Raw genomic sequence first — 17872 nt, 5'->3', positions numbered from 1 at the left:
TTTATAGATAGGAAGTATTTTGCATCACATCTTAGTTCACTGGATAGGTTAGTATGTGGCTGACAGCTATGAGGTCAAGAGCACAGAGTCGAAAACTGCCACTACCACCAGGTGTTTCTATTTTAGGGTCCATGAATTTTTCTTCTCATGTGTACAGTTGCTATTTCAAGGATATTGTATATCCCAGCATTTATTACATTACACACGCTTACACACACACACACACACACTTCCTTTCCTGTTCTTTCAAAGTGCTATATTCAAAAGATCCTAAAAACACCTTCACTGAAGTTGAAAGTGTCTGTGTTTCTGAGGAGGGGTGACTGGGTGTGGTCATGCAACAGATCACAAATATCTTTAAAACATGGCAAGTAAGTCTCTCCCTGAAAGGTCACTATTGCAAACACTTGCTTCTTAAAGTTCTCTACGCCACCCCCAAAACTCCTGGCCCCTCTCTATCAAGCTTCTAATTCTTTCCTCCATCAAGAAGCACTAGGCGTTTTTCTAAGGAAGCCAATATATTTTATCTGGTGTTCATCTCCATCACTAGAATGCTATTGCACTAAATCCTGAAAAGACAGGATAGCAATTACAGAGATGATGATTCTGGTATCAAGAACATCAGTGAGTGATATATGAGGTATTTAGATAATGGATTTTGCATTTTTAATGATCAACAGAAACAATGATCAAGGAAAAAGAATGGAGATAAAATTTCTAATTAAATTTCTGGCTTCATATCAAGTGTGGTAAGTATGTTAAAATAAATCCACTGCCTAAATTGTATATAAGACTTAATATTAAAATGATATTTATAATATATCTTTGAAATTTATTTAACTGTAAACAATTCAAGTAACTTCTATTTGGCTCCGATTTCTCTCAAATTCCTATGTATGGATGGAAATTATTGCAAAGTGACAAATATTTAATTTATAACTAGTTTTGCATTATGAGTATAATAGAAATACTACAAATACTAAATCTAACAAGGCTGATAAAAAGTATATTTTACCAGTAAATATTTATTAATTTTTGTTTTATAGTTTTTTTTTCTGTTAGTATTCAAATAACATTTTTTGTGTGTGTGGTTTTAAGAATGTTATATACCCTAAAAGCAAGGGTACTGAACCTACATTTACTAAAAAATAAGAGACCTAGTTTAGCAAACATCAAGGTCTTGATGTCGCCCACAAAGCCTTCATTGATGGATTTTGGGACTGTACTGTTGTTATGTCTGGAAGATGCGTGTAGACTTTGTTGACTTGGTCTAAAGACATGCTTATGACCTCAATGAGGTAACTTTCCTTTTGGAAATTTCATAAAGGAAAATATAATCTTTAATGAAATTATTAAAGAATGTTATTTTATAATTAGAGCTTATATGGAAATTTTTTTTCTTCTTCTTGGGAGAAATTTAAAACACATGACTTGTGTTTTCTTTCCCCAAAGCTTCAGAAGTCAGGTTCTCATCTAAGTTCAGATAAGTTTCACCTTAAGCTAAAATTGTCCTCTGGCAGGGAGTTGTCTTTCAAAAGGCCACAGATAAGCCATTAACAAATGTATAACTCATTCCTGGTCAAGCATTATATTCCTCCTAACTGAAAGATGGAACACAGAGCCATCAGAAATTCTTTTGACTTTGAGTTATTTCCTGTGGCTCACCATTTACACAGAACAGAACATGTTAAAGGAAGAAAACTGTATTCTTCCACTGCAATAAGGAGATGAGCCATGATGAGAAAAATCATCAAAACATACATTTGAATTTGCCCAAGAGTTGATAAAAATACTTTCTTAAGCATAATCTCATTTAATCATCCTTATAACCAGATGTGAAGGTAAACTTGAAAGATTGATAATCATAATTGTTAATTTATATAAGAAATTCTGAACAGTTAATCCTGATTATGCTAAAGCATTGTGGATGCACTTACGATATGCAATTTGCAAAGTTTTACGTTAGCAGAAAAGGTGAATAAACTATTACCAATATTTTGAGTGGAATGAAAATGAAAGAAATTGCTGCAATTTATTGTAGAAGAAAAAAATTTCAAATTTTCCTATTATCTCCTGATTTTTATTAGAATAGAAACTACTTGAAAATAAATCAAGAACAGTTATAATTAGATTAATAATTAGAAATTATTTTTCTAATTTCTCCAATTTAGACAGGTATTATAGTAAATAGGAACATAATAAAAATTTATAGAAGTAATAGAAGTGGTGATGTCTGGGTGATGTTCTGTATACCAGTCTGGCAGATCAAGTAGAAATAACATATAGAAAACTTAACTGATATAAGCTTAACTTATTTAATACATTTTGAATAGTGCCTTGCTATTAAAAAATGCCTTTTCCCCCTTAGCACCTAAAGAATACACTTTCTTTCAACAATTTAATATGAGGTTACAAAAAATATTTCAATTGATTTGTATAAAGAACACATATGACCATATTAAAACTTACAAGTTACAGTCTGAAAGTCAAACAGAAATCTAAAAGTCAGTAATGCTTAGGGCAAAAAATGAATGGTTACCTTAATATCCTTAATAAATAAAGAAAATAAAGAACCCATCTGCTAATCTATTTATCATGTTCTTTCTCCTTCTTTTATTCATTTCACAAATGGTGTGGTATTTTTCTAGACTAAGATTTGGCTAACTTTTCCCATAAAGAACAGATAGTGAACATTTTCAGTTGTGCAAATATTAACATCTTCCTTGTAACTACTTAACTCCGTATTTTAGCATGAAAGCAGCCATAGACAGCACATGATGCAATAAGCATGACTGTGTTGCAATGAAACTTTATTGTATGTAGCAGGCTGCATTTGTCCCATAGCTATTGTTTAATAATCCCTGTTCTAGAACATAAAAATAAAGCCCCTAAAATCACATACTGTAGTGATGCAATCACATGAATGTTTATAGTAGCACAATTCACAATAACCAAATCACAGAAACACTCAGATGCCCATCAATAGATGAATGGATTAAGAAAATGAGGTATATATCCCCCAATGGAGTTTTACTCAGCCATGAAAGTCAAGAAGAATGAAATTATGGCATTTGCTGGCCCATGGATGGAAATAGAGAACATCATGCTAAGTGAAATAAGCCAGACACATAAAATCAAGGGTCAAATATTTTCCCTCATATGTGGACCTTGGAGCAAAGTAAAGGGGGAAAGGCATGAGTGGGGACAGGTGAGGGGAATCAGATATCATAAAGATACAGGAAGATCAGTGGAGTAGAAGGAGATTGAGAGGAAGGATAAGAAAGGAATGTAATGCAGAATGAATTTAACAAAATCATGCTATGTGCATGTATAAATATGCCATAGTGAATTCCTCCTTTATATATATATATATATATATATATATATATATATATATATATATATATATATATCCCCAATAAAAATAAATAATCAAGTGAAAGAAAGACCAGTAAGATAAAGGAAGGAACATAGGGGGAGGCAGGAGAAGAGAGAAGAAGGGTATTGGAACTAAAATGGTGTAAATCAAATACCATGCATTTTGTCAGCATAAACCCAACTATTATGTATGACTATAAAATTCACTAATAAAATGAAATAAATAAGCCCCTGCTCTCAGAAAATTCTATTTTTAAGATAAATAATAAATAAATGTAAATATGTACATAAAAAGTTAAGTGGGAAAGAAGAGAGGCTGTACAGTAGAATGAATAAAGATGAAAAACACTTTCAAATAGAAAAATAAGATACAAAAATCTGTCTATAATACAAAATGCTAAAAGATCTGATTTAATGATGATTAAATCAAAGACATTAAAACAAGAGGTAAGTATAATTTTTCACCTCTCAGAATGGCAATCACTAAAGTCATAGTAAAAAATGTTGGCAAGGATGGTTATATATTGATATGCATGATTGTCAATAATTTGTTGTCAAATTCTGAGAGCAATTTGAAAATACCACTGACATTGCAAATAGGCACCCTTCCTATCTAATATTTTCACTTATTAGAATGTCTTCTATGAAACATAAAATGTATGCAAGTAAGTATATTAGGATGTTTGATGTGATAACATGTTTAGCAAAAAACAGACAACTTGTTCATAATAGAGGATACTTTAAATTGTGGGAATTTTATTCAATATGTGATACAGTCAAGAAATGTCTATTAAACACTTTAAATTTATACACTAGGTCTCAATATTTTGACACAGAAAATTTCTGAAGTAGATTGTTATTTTAAAAGATTTGGTAAAAAATGTACAGGTAGAAAGGTACTATTTTTCTCTTAAAAAATAAAACTAAATATATTACACTGAAAACTTGTGGGCAAAGAAGAGACTCCAGCAAAATGACGTTGGGATGATTAGACATACATATAGGCAAAACTGAAACGTGATTCCCACACATACACAGAGACAGCTAATTGGAATACAGCCAGGTTTTGGCCTCCATATTCATAGAATAAAACCATATCCCTACAGTAAATAATAAATTGTATTCAGGTTACATGGAGGTAGAGAGAAGAAATAGGGGAAGCTTTCTTTTAAAATGAAGGAAAGTCATAAAAAGACGGATTGAGGGTTCTAGCTCAAAGATAGAGCACTTTGCCCAGCATACACTAGACCTTATATTTGATTCCCAGGGCTGCAAAGAAACAGGAGTAAAATTTTATAACTTTATAAAAGCAACATAAATAAATATTATGCACTCAAAATAATGAATAATTTATTTCATAAGAATTAAGATTGATGATTGAACTGTTTTTTAATTTTTTTCACAATTCATTTTTTTTTATTTTAACATTTCATACAAACATGGATTATAACTTCCCATTTTTGTGGTTGTACATGATGTGGAGTTGCACTGGTCCCATATTCCTATATGAACATAAGGAAGGGTTGTCTGATTCATTCTCCTGTCTTTCCCATTCCCATCCCCCCCTCCTTCCCCCCACTCCCCCTTGTCCAATCAGGTGAACCTCCCCCACCCCATTGTGAGTCAGCATTGGCATATCAGAGAGAACATTCCACCTTTGGTTCTGAGTTGGTCACATGAATTCTACTATTACATATAATTATAATGCAACAATAAAAATGTTTTGAAAGAGGCCAGGTATGAAGGGCTGGTGATATAGCTCAGTTGGTAGCGTGCTTGATGCACAAGGCCCTGGGTTCAATCTCCAGCACTATTAAAAAAAAAAAAAAAAAAGGCCAGGTGCCATGGTGCATACCTGTAATCCCAGGAGCTCTGGAGGCTGAGGCAAAAGGATCAGAAATTCAAAGCCAGCCTCAGCAATTTAGTGCAGACCTAAACAACTTATCAAGATCCTGTCTCAAAAAGCAGATGGGGATGTGGCTTAGTGATTAAGTACCCCTGAGTTCAATCCTTTGGACTAAACTACAACATAATGACCAACAGCCTTCTTACATACCAAGAACTAGAGGTTTCTTTTCCTTAATATTAAATTCATTTAACTGATAAACAGGGTACAATGTGATGCTTCAGTTACATAGCTATACACTGTATAAGATTTAAATCAGATTAAACATACCCATTTCTTCATTTATCATTTCTTTATGATGAAAACTCAAATTCTGTTTTAGCGTTTTGAAATATACTGCACATTATCATCATCTGTAACCATCCTGTTCTGCAGTAGCACATCAGAACTTCTGGTGCCTAACTCTAACTTAGTGCCCAGTGATAATCTCTTCTTCATTTATTTTTATTTTTTTGTGGTGCTGGGGATTGAACCCAGGGCCTTATACCTGTGAGGCAAGAACTCTACCAACTAAGCTATACCCTACCCCCTACCTTCCCCCAATATAAGAACCAGTTTTAACATACAGTAGGAAGTAATCTCAACTACTTAGGAAACTGAGAAAGGAGGATCACAAGTTTGTAGCCAACCTCAGCAATTTAGGAAGGCCCTGTGTCTCAATAAAAGGTGCGGGGGGGTAGCGGGGAGCGCTGGGAGCCAGGTGTAGTGGCACATGCCTGTAATCCCAGTGGCTTGTAAACTGAGGCAGGAAGATCCCAAGTTCAAAGCCAGCCTCAGCAACTTTGGTAAACTGCTTATAGTTCAATACCAGTACCACAAAAAAAAAAAAAATCAGTGCTGTAATGATTATATGATTATAATAACAAAAAGAATGGGGAATGGGAATAAATCTTAATCAGGAATTTGATAATTCATAACAAAACTTATATTATTATAATATAATGGAAAAGTTTCAGTCAATTAAAAGCCATGCATGGTGATGCACTTCTGTAATCACAGCAATTTGAGAGGCTTAGGCAGGAGGATCACAAATTATAGGCTAGCCTCAGCAACTTAGTGAGACCCTATCTCAAATGAAAAATGGCAAAGCACCCTTGAGTTCAAACCCTAATACCACCAGGGGAAAAAAATGTATAGTGCCTGCCTTCCACATAAAATATAACTGCCCTTACTTTGGAATTTAAATGAAAAAGACTAAAAATACAATAGAAAAAGTTATTAAGGAAACTCCAGACCTGTTCCCATTAGCATCAGAAACAGGATTAGAATGTTCCCTCTTATTATAGCTATTTCTAACAGTTCTGAGATTTCCAACAAAACACTGAGATAAAAATATGGGACTGGGGATGGAGCTCTATGGCAAGCTAGAGCACTTGCCTAACATGTGGGTTAGACTACCACAAGGGAAAAAAAAGTCAATGGAAAACAAAAGAAAAGTGAAATGTAATTCTGAGAAGTTTATCATAAAACAATTCATGTACAGAAAAGGCTGGAGATGTGGCTCAAGGGCAGTGCTCTTACCTAGTATGCAGGAGACCCTGGGTTCAATCTTTAGCACCAAACAAAAACCCCCCAGAATTTTGTTAAAATGGTTCAGCCTATTGGAGGGCTTTTTCATTCACAATCTGTTCCCTTACAGATTCTGAGAGGTTTTGAACCAGGTCATATAAAGAAATAAGGACGCAGAGGTTCAGTAAAAGTGTCTGTGAAAGTACAGATGTGATATTTCTCAGGCATATTGTAGAAGGAGATTTCACCAGCTCACAGTTCAGGAAAATTCCAATGCCTCCGGCTCTCACGTCTAACAGCAGAGGGTCTGAACAGCTCCTGGAGCTTCATAGCCATCATTCAGTTGCCGAAGCTTCCAGCATCCCTGCTGGACTGATGGTCGCCTTGCTTTGGTGGACAGAGAGGCTTTGCAGACACCAATAGCCCACTCAGATCTGTCTCCCACTTCCACCTCCCAGAAATGCTTCCCAGAATAGAAATCTGGAAAACCCAGGACAACCAGGTTGACTGTAAATCTAGTTGGAATATCAGGAACGTTTTGTTGTCTCTTTGTATATCAGACACATTTTTTATCCCCAGAGACAATCAGGTTAGGGTGGGCTGTTTCAGGGTCTAGAAAATATCTGCTTTGAATTCTTTAATTATTTTCTGCAGAGCAGAATACTGGGGAGGAAGATTGCCAAGTTTCCCTCCTTAAATGAATTGAAAAGATTGGTGGGCTGACCTCACTGTCAGACTTCTGGTAGAAATGCTTAATCTGTGACAGCAATTCCACCTCAGACAACACATTGTGCTCTGTGACCCTGCTTAGTAAACCTTTGAGTGCAGAAGCATAGTTTGAAAATGCTGTTATGTTTTCACTGAGTTTCTGTTCAGTGTCCTTCTCTTCTTCAGCTAACCTTGCAAGAGCTGCCTGTTTTCCTTGCTCTAAAAATTGGTTCAGTTGTTCAAATTCAAAGGATAATTTCTGTTTCTGGTGTTCCACCTTCTCTCTCAGCTCAATGCGTTTATTGCCTTGAATGCTTATTAATTTTTGAACATCTGCCACTTGCCTCTTCAGGGGCTTGAGGTAATTTTCAAGCATTCCCCTGTGATAAGAGGCAGCCTCCTTGATGGGCCTCATGTAGTGGCCCTGGTGGTCTGGGGGCCCAGCACATAGGGAACACAACAGCTCCAGGTCCTCCTCACAAAAAAGGGTCAGGACCTCTTCGTGTTTCTCACACAAGCTCATCTTGTCCTGCCTCTGCCTCTTCCTCTTCCTCATGCTGAGGTGGAGGAGCTTGGCAATTTCAATCGCCCTTCCCGGCTGGGTGTTGCTCCTATAGTGGCTTTCTTTACACTGATGACGACAGACAGGACAAGGGAAACTGTCTTGTGGATCTGCCCAGGACTGCTGGATGCAGTGACAGAAGTTGTGCCCACATTGGATGGTGATTGGGTCTTTCAGTTCATCCAGGCAGATGGGGCACTTGACTTCTTCCTGAAGTCTTGTGAGGGCTGAATTGCCTGAAAAAGAATTTAAAATGATGATCTCTAAACTCAACAAGATACAAGAGAATACAGACAGATGATTCAATAAGGGAAGATAATTTATTATCTGAATGAAAAAATTCAACAAAGAGTTCATAAAAAAAGAACCAAATGGAGATCTTAGAGCTAAATGACTCAATAAAAATAAATAAAAACACAGCTAAGAGCCTCAACATAGGACTAGATCAAATAAAAATATAATAATCTGTGAGCTGAAGACAGTTCTTTGGAAATGACCTGACAAAAGAAAAATAAATAAAAATAATGAAGTCTATGAAACTTATGGGATGCCATTAAGTAAGCAATTATACTACTATTATGGGTACTTCAGATGGAGATAAAAAAAAAGGCACAGAAAAACTAGTCATTGAAATAATAGCTACAAACTTTCCAAATCTTGAGAAAGATATGACATGCAGATCCAGGTAACTCAGAGGATCCTTAATAGATTTTACCAAAAAAAAAAAAAAGGTCCTAAGACGTATTTTAATCAAACTATCGAAAGTGCAATAGAGAATTCTACAAATAGCAATAGAAAAGCATCAGTTCACATGTAAGAGGATCCTCATTAGATTGACTGCAAACTTCACAGACGAAATCTTACAGGGCCTGAAAGAATGGGGTGATATGATATATTCAATGTCACCATAGAAAAAAGCTGCCAACCAAAAATATTATAAGCAGCAAAAGTACCCTTCATAGAAGAAGAAATAGTCTGTCCCAGATAAACAAAACCCAAGGAAATTAATCATCACTAAATTGACTACAAGAAAGGTTTAAAGGAACTCTATGTTAGAAGTGAAAGAATGACAAACACCATCATGAAAATATAAAAGTACAAGAATTATAATGAGAGCAGATATATAAAATAAAAATAGGAAAGAATGAAAACTTGTCAATAGAGAAAACCACCAAACTACACACACACAAAAAAAAAAGGAGAAAGAGTGAGAAAGAATAAAAGAACAAAAGCCACAATAACAATCAGGGAATTTTTTTTTTTTTTTTTTTTAATGAGAGAAGTATGTTTTTACTTAAGAATTTAGATTGGCTGGCTAGGTTTTTTTTTTTTTTTTTTTTTTGCGGGGGGGTTGTTTTGTTTTTAAAAAAGCAACTATATGGTGCTTATGAGAAAGTCACTTCATCATTAAAGATACACATAGACCAAAAGTAAAGGAATGGAAAGAGATACACCATGCAAACGGGAACCAAAAGTAAGCAGGTATAGTTATAACAGATAAAATAGATTTTATACCAAAAACTATAAAGGGAGACAAAGGTGGTGACCACATAATGATAAAGTGATCAATTCAATAGGAGGAAATGATTCTAAATATATATGCACCCAATACTGAAGCACATAACAATATAAATCAAACATTAGATCTAAAAGGAAAGACTCCAATAAATAATAGTTGGGGACTTCAATGGACATATCATACTGACACAATCAACAACAAAAAATCAGAGTTAAACTATATCATAGAACAAAATTAACCTAGCAGATATTTACAGAACAATTTATCCAATAGCTACTGAATAGACAATTTTTTATCAGTACCTGGAACATTCTCCAGAATAGATCACGTTAGACAACTAAAATAAGTCTCAACAACTTTTTAAAATTGGAATCATGTACTTTTTTTGGACCACAATGAAATCAAACTAGAATTAAGTAATAAGAGTAACTTTAGAAATTCTATGATGGCTGGGGATGTGGCTCAAGCAGTAGCACGCTTGCCTAGCATGTGTGCAGCCCAGGTTCCATCCTCAGCACCACATACAAATAAGATGTTGTGTCTGCCGAAAACTAAAAAAAATAAAATAAAATAAATATTAAAATTCTCTCTCTCTCTATCTCTCTTTCTCTTAAAAAAAGAAATTCTATGAATACTAGAAAAATAAACAATATATTCTTGAAAAGTCAGTGGGTCAATGAAGAAGTCAAAAAAATTAAAAATTTCCTGAAACAAATGAAAATATAAACACAGTTCACTAAAACTATGGAATACATCAAAGTCAGTACTGAGAGATAAACACAATAAAAAGGGATTTAAAATAGACAACCTAATTATCAAGAAACTAGAAAGGCAAGAACTAATCCCAAAATTAGCTTAAGAAAAGAAAATGTAGAGTTCCAAGTAAAAATAAATAAAATTCACATTAAAAATATCAGTAAACTAGAAGATCAGTAAAACGAAGTTTTGGTGTTTTGAAAAGATAAATAAAATTGAAAAACCATTATTTAGACTAACCAAGAAAAAAGAGCAGATTCAAATCTATAAAATCAGAGATCAAAAAGGAGACATTACAACTGATACCACAGAAACACAAACAATCATTAGGTATTCTTATAAATAACTGTATGCTGAAAAAAAATCTAAAATAATGTATAAATTTCTGGGCACAATATAACCTTAAAATTGAACCACAAAAACAAATCTTGAACAGACCAATTTGTGAGTAACAAGATTTAATTAGTTCTTAAAAGTCTTCAAACAAAGAAAAGTCCAAGTCTGGGACCAAATGTCTCAAATGGACCAAACTTAACAAAAACTGAGGAGTTTTACCACATTTTCAAAGAACAACAAACACACATTACTCTTAAACCATTGAAAGAAAAAAAAAAAAACTCAAAGGGCAGGAACCTATCCAGACTCATTCTATAACGCCATACTGAAACCGGACAAGGATAACAAAACAAAATCAATATAGACCAATGAAATTAGATATAAAAATTTGCAACCCAATATTAACAAATTGAATTCAACAGCATATTAAAAATATATATACCACAATCAATAGGGATTTATTCCAGGAATGCAAGGATGCTTCAAAATATGCAAATCAATAAGCAATACAATGCATCAACTGAATGAAGGATAAAACCATATGGTCATGTCAATAGATACAGAAAAATCATTTAATGAAATTCAACATCCCTTCATGATACAAACCTTAAAAATTAGGTATAGATGGAATGCACTTTGCCAAATCCATAGCCAACATCATACTAAAGGGGGAAATTGTTTGCTTTAGGATCAAGAAAAGACAAGGATGTTCACTTTACCACTCTTATTCAACATAGTGCTGGAAGCATTAGTCAGAGCATTAGGCAAAAGAAAGAAAGGGAATCCAAATAAGAAATGAAGAAGTTGACTTGTGACAGTTTGCAGACAACATAATTTCAGATATAGAAAAACCCTGACTCTATCAATAAACTCTTAGAACTGGTAAACAAATTCAGTTAGCAAAATCAAAATAACACAAATAATAGCTTTTATATACCAATAACAAAATTATTGAGAAAGGAATAAAAAACTTAATTTCTTACAATAGCTACCGAAACAAAACAAAACAAAAAAAGAAAAAACTAACCAGCCATAAATTGAACGAGGAAGTTGAATGACCTCTGCAATGAAAGTTACAAAGCACTGAGGAAAGAAATTGTAGTGGTCCTTTAAAAAATGAAAAGACATACATATGAATGAATAAGAGGAATTAATGCTAAAATATTCATTCTATACTACCCAAGTGATCTATAGATTCAAAGCAATCTTATCAAAATACCAATGATGTTCTTCAAAAAAAAATAGAAAAAAGCATTCTTATAATTTTTATGGGACTATAAGAGATGCCAAATAGACAAAACAATCCTCAGAAGAAAGAGCAAAGCTGGAGGCATTGCAATACCTGAATTTAAAACATACTGCACATTGATAATAACCCAAATAGTATGTTACAGTCATAAAAACACAGATGTATAGACAATGGAATAGAATTGAGAAACCAAAAATAAATCTACACATTCCAGCTAACTGATTTTCTGCAAAGGTAGAAAGAACGAAAAGGACAGTTTCTTCAAGTAATGGTGTGGGGAAAGTGGGTATCCATGCAAATGAATGAAACTAGACCCTATGTCTAACTATATACAAAAAATAAATTCAAAATGGATCAAAGACTTACATGTAATTCCTGAAACAATGAAACTACTAGAGGAAAACATAGGGGAAACACAGGATAATGGTATGGACAAAGATTTTTTTAATATGACTCCAACAAAAGCAAAAAGTAACAAATGGGATTACACCGAACTAAAAATATTCTATACCACAAAGGAAAAATTAACAGAATGAAGAGACAATCTATAGAACAGGTGTTTTGTTCTATAGATTGTCTCTTCATTCTGTTAATTTTTCCTTTGTGGTACAGAATCATTGAACAAGTGATTAATGTCAAGATTATACAAGGAAACCAGACAATTCAACACCAAAAATTGAACAATCTGATTAAAAAAATGAGAAAATGACATGAATAAACATTTCTCAAAAGAGTGTATACAAGAAGATGAAAAGCATATAAAAGTGTTCAACACCACTACTCAGAGAAATGCAAATCAAAGCCTCAGGGAGATGTTGTCTTATCATTTAGAATGGTTATTATCAAAAAGACAGAAAATAACAAATACCATCAAAAATATGGAAAAAGGGAAACTCTCATACACCATTGGTGAGAATGTAAATTAGGACAGCCATTATGGAAAACAGTATAGAGGTACTTCCAAAAATTATTAATATAACTGCTTTATAGTTCAGCAATGGGTGTTGAATATGTTCAAAGGAAATGAAATAAGTATTTGAAAAGATACCTACACCCATATGTTTATTGAAGCACTATTAACAATTGCCAAGATATGTAACCAACTCAGGTGTTCATCAGTAGGTAATGGATGAAGAAAATTTGGTATTCATATTCATAATAAAATATTTTTACTCCTGAAAGAGTAATTCTGTCATTTGCAGCAGCAGAGAGGACACTGAAGTAAGTTAGAAATACAAAAGCAGCATCTTCTCACATGTATAAGCTAAAAAGTTAATCTCATAGAAGTTCAGAGTAGAATAGTGATTATCAGAGCCTGGGAAGGGTGTAAAGGAGGAGATGGAGAGAGGTGGTTAACAGTTACAGTGGAAGGGTGGACAGCAGGAATGTCATATAGCTTAGTAGAATGACTATGGCTGACAACAATTAACTGTACATTTCAAGACAGCTAATAGGCAAGATTATCACACTGTTCCCCATAAATATGTACAATTATTATATGACAATTAAATATTAACATATTTTAAAAGTGTGGGAAATTATGTTTACTAGATAGGCATGATAGGATTTCTGATTGGGGAGAATTTGAAGAATGGTGAAACAAAAGATGACACAGAAATATAAGTGATTTTTTAGAAAAAGTAAGTAGGAAACTGAAGCAAAACATCATTCATAATTTATATCAAGAGAGAAGCAAAAGTGTTAGTGGTCAGAGCCTCAGAGGTCAGAGTTGTGATCATTGGCCAGAGGCTATGATCATTCATTTAATCAAAACCATTTACTAGACACTTTATTAAGGCAAGATGAGTATTTCAAGAGTTAGGGATTCAGTGATGAGTAAGTCAAACCTTTCACTAAAAGTCTTACATTTCAGTGAAAAGAGGACAAAATAAATTTGAAAATGTAATTAATCATTTATGTAAAACTATGAAGATAATCAAACACCTATTGGCAGGAATGCAGAGCAACTGAACTCTGATACTGATGGTAGAGACGCAAATTGGTGCAATTGCTTTGGAAAGTTGCGTGGCATTATTAACTAGATTTGAATATGTATGGCATATGAATTAGATATTTCACTGCTAAGTATCTGCTTAACAGAAAAGCATACAGATGCACATTGAAAGACATTTATAAGAGTTTTTCAGAAACATTCTTAATATTGAAACAACTCTAATGCCCATCAATGGCAAAAAAAAATCTATAAAAATTGTGATATAGTCAAGAGTATAGAATAACCATTCAGTAATGAAATACTGCCACATACTATGTGGATACATCTCAAAAATATTGCAGTGAGAATAGAAGACAAACATAAAATGTTGTATTTTATGAGTTTATGTAAAGCCCCCAAATCATTTAAATTTCTAAATGTTAGAAACCAGAACTGTGATTACTTCTGGGGAGAGGGGAGGACAATGATGGGAAGATACATTGGAAGGGATTCTGGATAAAATTCTATTTTTTTACATGGATGGTTGTTACATGGCTGTTTACTTTGAAATAGTTCATTAGGTTGCGTGCTCAAGATATATATCTACTTTTCTACAAATTTATTATGATTTAATTTAAAAGTTTTGATTTTGAGTTTTAGGTATAAATTGATTCATACCACCCCTCTTTAAAGCTTCCCATGGCTTTCCATCAAAACTCTGTCATGTGTAAGCAAATAGCAGAAAGATCGATAGAGAGAGAGAAGGGAAAGCAAGGTAGTGGGAACTGAATTACAACAAATTTTATTCCATGCTTTTTTAATTATGTGAAAATGAATCCTAATGTTATGCATAACTAAAAAGGACCAATAAAAATAAAACAAGGGGCTGGGGTTGTGGCTCAGTGGTAGAGTGCTTGGCTCACATGTGTGAGTCACTGGGTTCAATTCTCAGCACCACAAAAAAGTAAATGAATAAAATAAAGGTCCATCAACACAAAAAATATTTTTAAAAAACAACAAAATATCCTGTGGTGAAAAATAAAAACCCCTGTCATGAACTGCAAAGATCTTCATTAACCCTGTCTACCATTCCATTTTACTTCTAACAATAACAGAACCACTAGATAATTTATTTCTAATATACACAGGTATAATTTATTCTTAGGACAAGTTGATTTGTAATGGTATTTAATGATAATTAGATATTTAATTGACATGTTGAATATGTAGTTGAATCTTGAATCCTGAGAAAGTCTAGATTGAAGACACATATTTGGGTTTATCAGGTTATATGTAAAAGAAGAAGAATGAAGACAGGACTTTAGAAGACTGAAAATTTGAAAAATAAAAACAAAACACCCTGTTAGCAAAAGAGAAACCTGCAAAGGAGACTGAAAAGGATAGAGAATGCAACAGTAAGAAATTCAGAAAAGTGAGTATGATTTAACCCTAAATGTTGGAGTGGTCAAACATGGCAAATGATACTTGTGATGATCTTGTCTATAAACTGGCTAGAACACAGGGCGTCCAGATACTTTTTCAAACACTATTCTGGGAGTTTCTGTGAGGGTGGCTTTGGCTGATATTCACATTTAAGTTGGTAGACTTTGAGGTAAGCAGATTGTCCTCCATGAACCATTGTCCTCCAATGGTTCTCACCCAATCAATTGAACTCATGAATAGAACAAAAGATGAAACTTCCTTGAGCAAGTTCTCCAGCATACTGGCTTTGATCTTCCTCTTTAATATCCACTTCTGGTTCTAAAACAGATGACCTTCAAACTCAATTTGAAATATCAGTTTTCTGGGGTCTTCAGCCTTCAGCCTTCTCTCGCAGCTCCCCCCCCCCTCTTTCTCATACACACACACACACACACACACACACACACACACACACGATGAGCTCTGACTCATACAGATACTGAGAAGTCACAGAATGAAAACAGACTTGACCATTGATTTCCTCAAGATGTCAGCAGTTTCATCTTTAAAAGAACTGTTCAATGAGTTGAGGGAATGGAAGTTTAATTAGAATAGAATGGTTAGAAATGGAGATAGGAAGACAGTAAAACTCTTTGTGTTGGGAACATACAAGACAATAGCTGGATATTACACAGAGAAAACTTTGGGTTTTTTCCCTTCTTTTTCAATGGGAAATACTAATGTATTTTGGATTCTCAATGGGCTTGATTTATAAGAGAGAAAGTAAGAAAGAGAAGGGGGTCTAGACGTCAAATGAAGACAGCAAACTTAGGTAGGAAACAGTAGTTATTTAACATGTAACAAGACAAAGGTAACATGAGCGATGATGCATTCAGGTTGATGGTTTGGTGTTAGGGTGATGATATAACTCCTATCTGAATGAAACTCTTTTTCCCCTTATGATGAATGATCATCGGTTGAGTGTTCTGGAAGGCTTTCAAAAGAAAAGTCATAAAATTGCCATCTCCAAGAGTTGGAACATGAAATTTACTAGATAGAAATGGTAGGATTTTCCCAGAGCGAATGGTTTAGTGATTTGGGAGATATTTTGAAGTGGATCCCACTTGTAAGATTCTGTTATTTTCGGCATGGTTGATCTGGTGGCAGGTATAGAAAATGCAAATGATTTGTTTAACCATGGTTGGAGTTTTGCCAAGGAAGCAAGATGGGAGGGAAAAGGAGAAGGCAAGTTAAAATTTTTGCAATGAAGAATTAATATCTGTTAATATTAATTTATTAATATTATTAATATTATTAATTAATATGCTGTTCTTGAAATATATGGCAAATGGGAATTTGTATTTTAATGGTGGCAAAAGATAGTGTAAAAAAAATAAGTGGTAGTGGAAATAGATTATTTCAATTAAGTCACTACTTTGCTACAATAGGAGTAATAGGACAAATGGTCTAATATGTTCAGGCAGCTTATTATCACAGGAGGTAATTAGGCAATATATAACCATATGTCTCAAATATCATAAAATGTGGATTCACCCATAGTGACCAAAGCATGTTAAATTAAGTTTGCCCAAAGCTGTGTCACTTCTGGCATTGATAATGGTCTGAGTCTTTGGACAAGCTTGGAATCAAGGTAAATTAAGTTGGAGTCATGAAATGATAAGTAATGATTATTTGTTGGGAAACAAACAGTAAAAAGTCTCTTGCAAACAAAAAAAAGTCTCTTTCACATGAATTTCAAATACCACTCTCAGTGAAGGATTAACAAGATCTTTAACATTTCTAGTAAGCATAATGATGGAAACTAGAAACAGGCTCTATAATACAAGTTATAATTCATTTAATGTGTATGTTATTGATTATTTATTAAAAGTGAAGTCATTTCATTTTGATGAATTAAAACACTTAAATGAAACCAAAGTTTCACTCTCAAGTTCACTCCACCATTTTCCTTGTGAAGTTAAGGTCTTAAATGCTTCAATCTAAAAACTGTGATTTTAAAAAATATTTAGTTTTTTTCAGAATGTCTGAAAACTAGATGGAAAATGTAACATCCAATAATTTCAATTATTTTTCAAATAAATAATGTAAGACAAATATAGGATATGTAATTAATTGTCAAATAGATCAAATCTATAATGGAAAAAAATCAAGAAGCTTACTTCAGGGAAGGTGATCAGATGGATTCTATAGGATTTGCTCTCTCCTTACTTGCCTTCCGCCATATTACAAAGCCTGGAAAACTAATACCTGTCTTGGCTAGAAAACTAATACCTGTGTTCCCTAGTGGAATTTAGGTTATACTAATTTGTTAGGATGGAGATGTTTTAAAGAAGAATAAAATAATGTAGAAAAGAAAAAAATGTCCCAGGGACTAAAAAAAGATATAAAGGCATCAAGATATGATCAATACATGATCTATGCATGTATAGAACTGTCTCAGTGAAACCCGTTAATCTGTATAATTCATCTATATTAATAAAAAAGAAAAACATAAAAAAGAGTGACTCTCTTTACTTCTAGTTATTTAACGGGAATTTCACTTAAAATTTCAAGATGTTCTTTACATAAAATGA

At 33.6% G+C, this 17872-nt stretch overlaps 1 pseudogene; it reads right to left on the bottom strand.

Moving 5' to 3' along the window:
• Positions 1–6898: 6898 nt before the first annotated feature.
• Positions 6899–17521, bottom strand: LOC114104676 (tripartite motif-containing protein 75-like; annotated as a pseudogene).
• Positions 17522–17872: the final 351 nt, after the last annotated feature.

This window comes from Marmota flaviventris, chromosome 7 (genome assembly GCF_047511675.1).
Source record: "Marmota flaviventris isolate mMarFla1 chromosome 7, mMarFla1.hap1, whole genome shotgun sequence".
In the NCBI taxonomy this organism is placed as follows: Eukaryota; Metazoa; Chordata; class Mammalia; order Rodentia; family Sciuridae; genus Marmota; species Marmota flaviventris.
The sequence above is the reverse complement of the archived record's forward strand: the minus strand, read 5'-3'. Positions and strand labels throughout refer to the sequence as shown.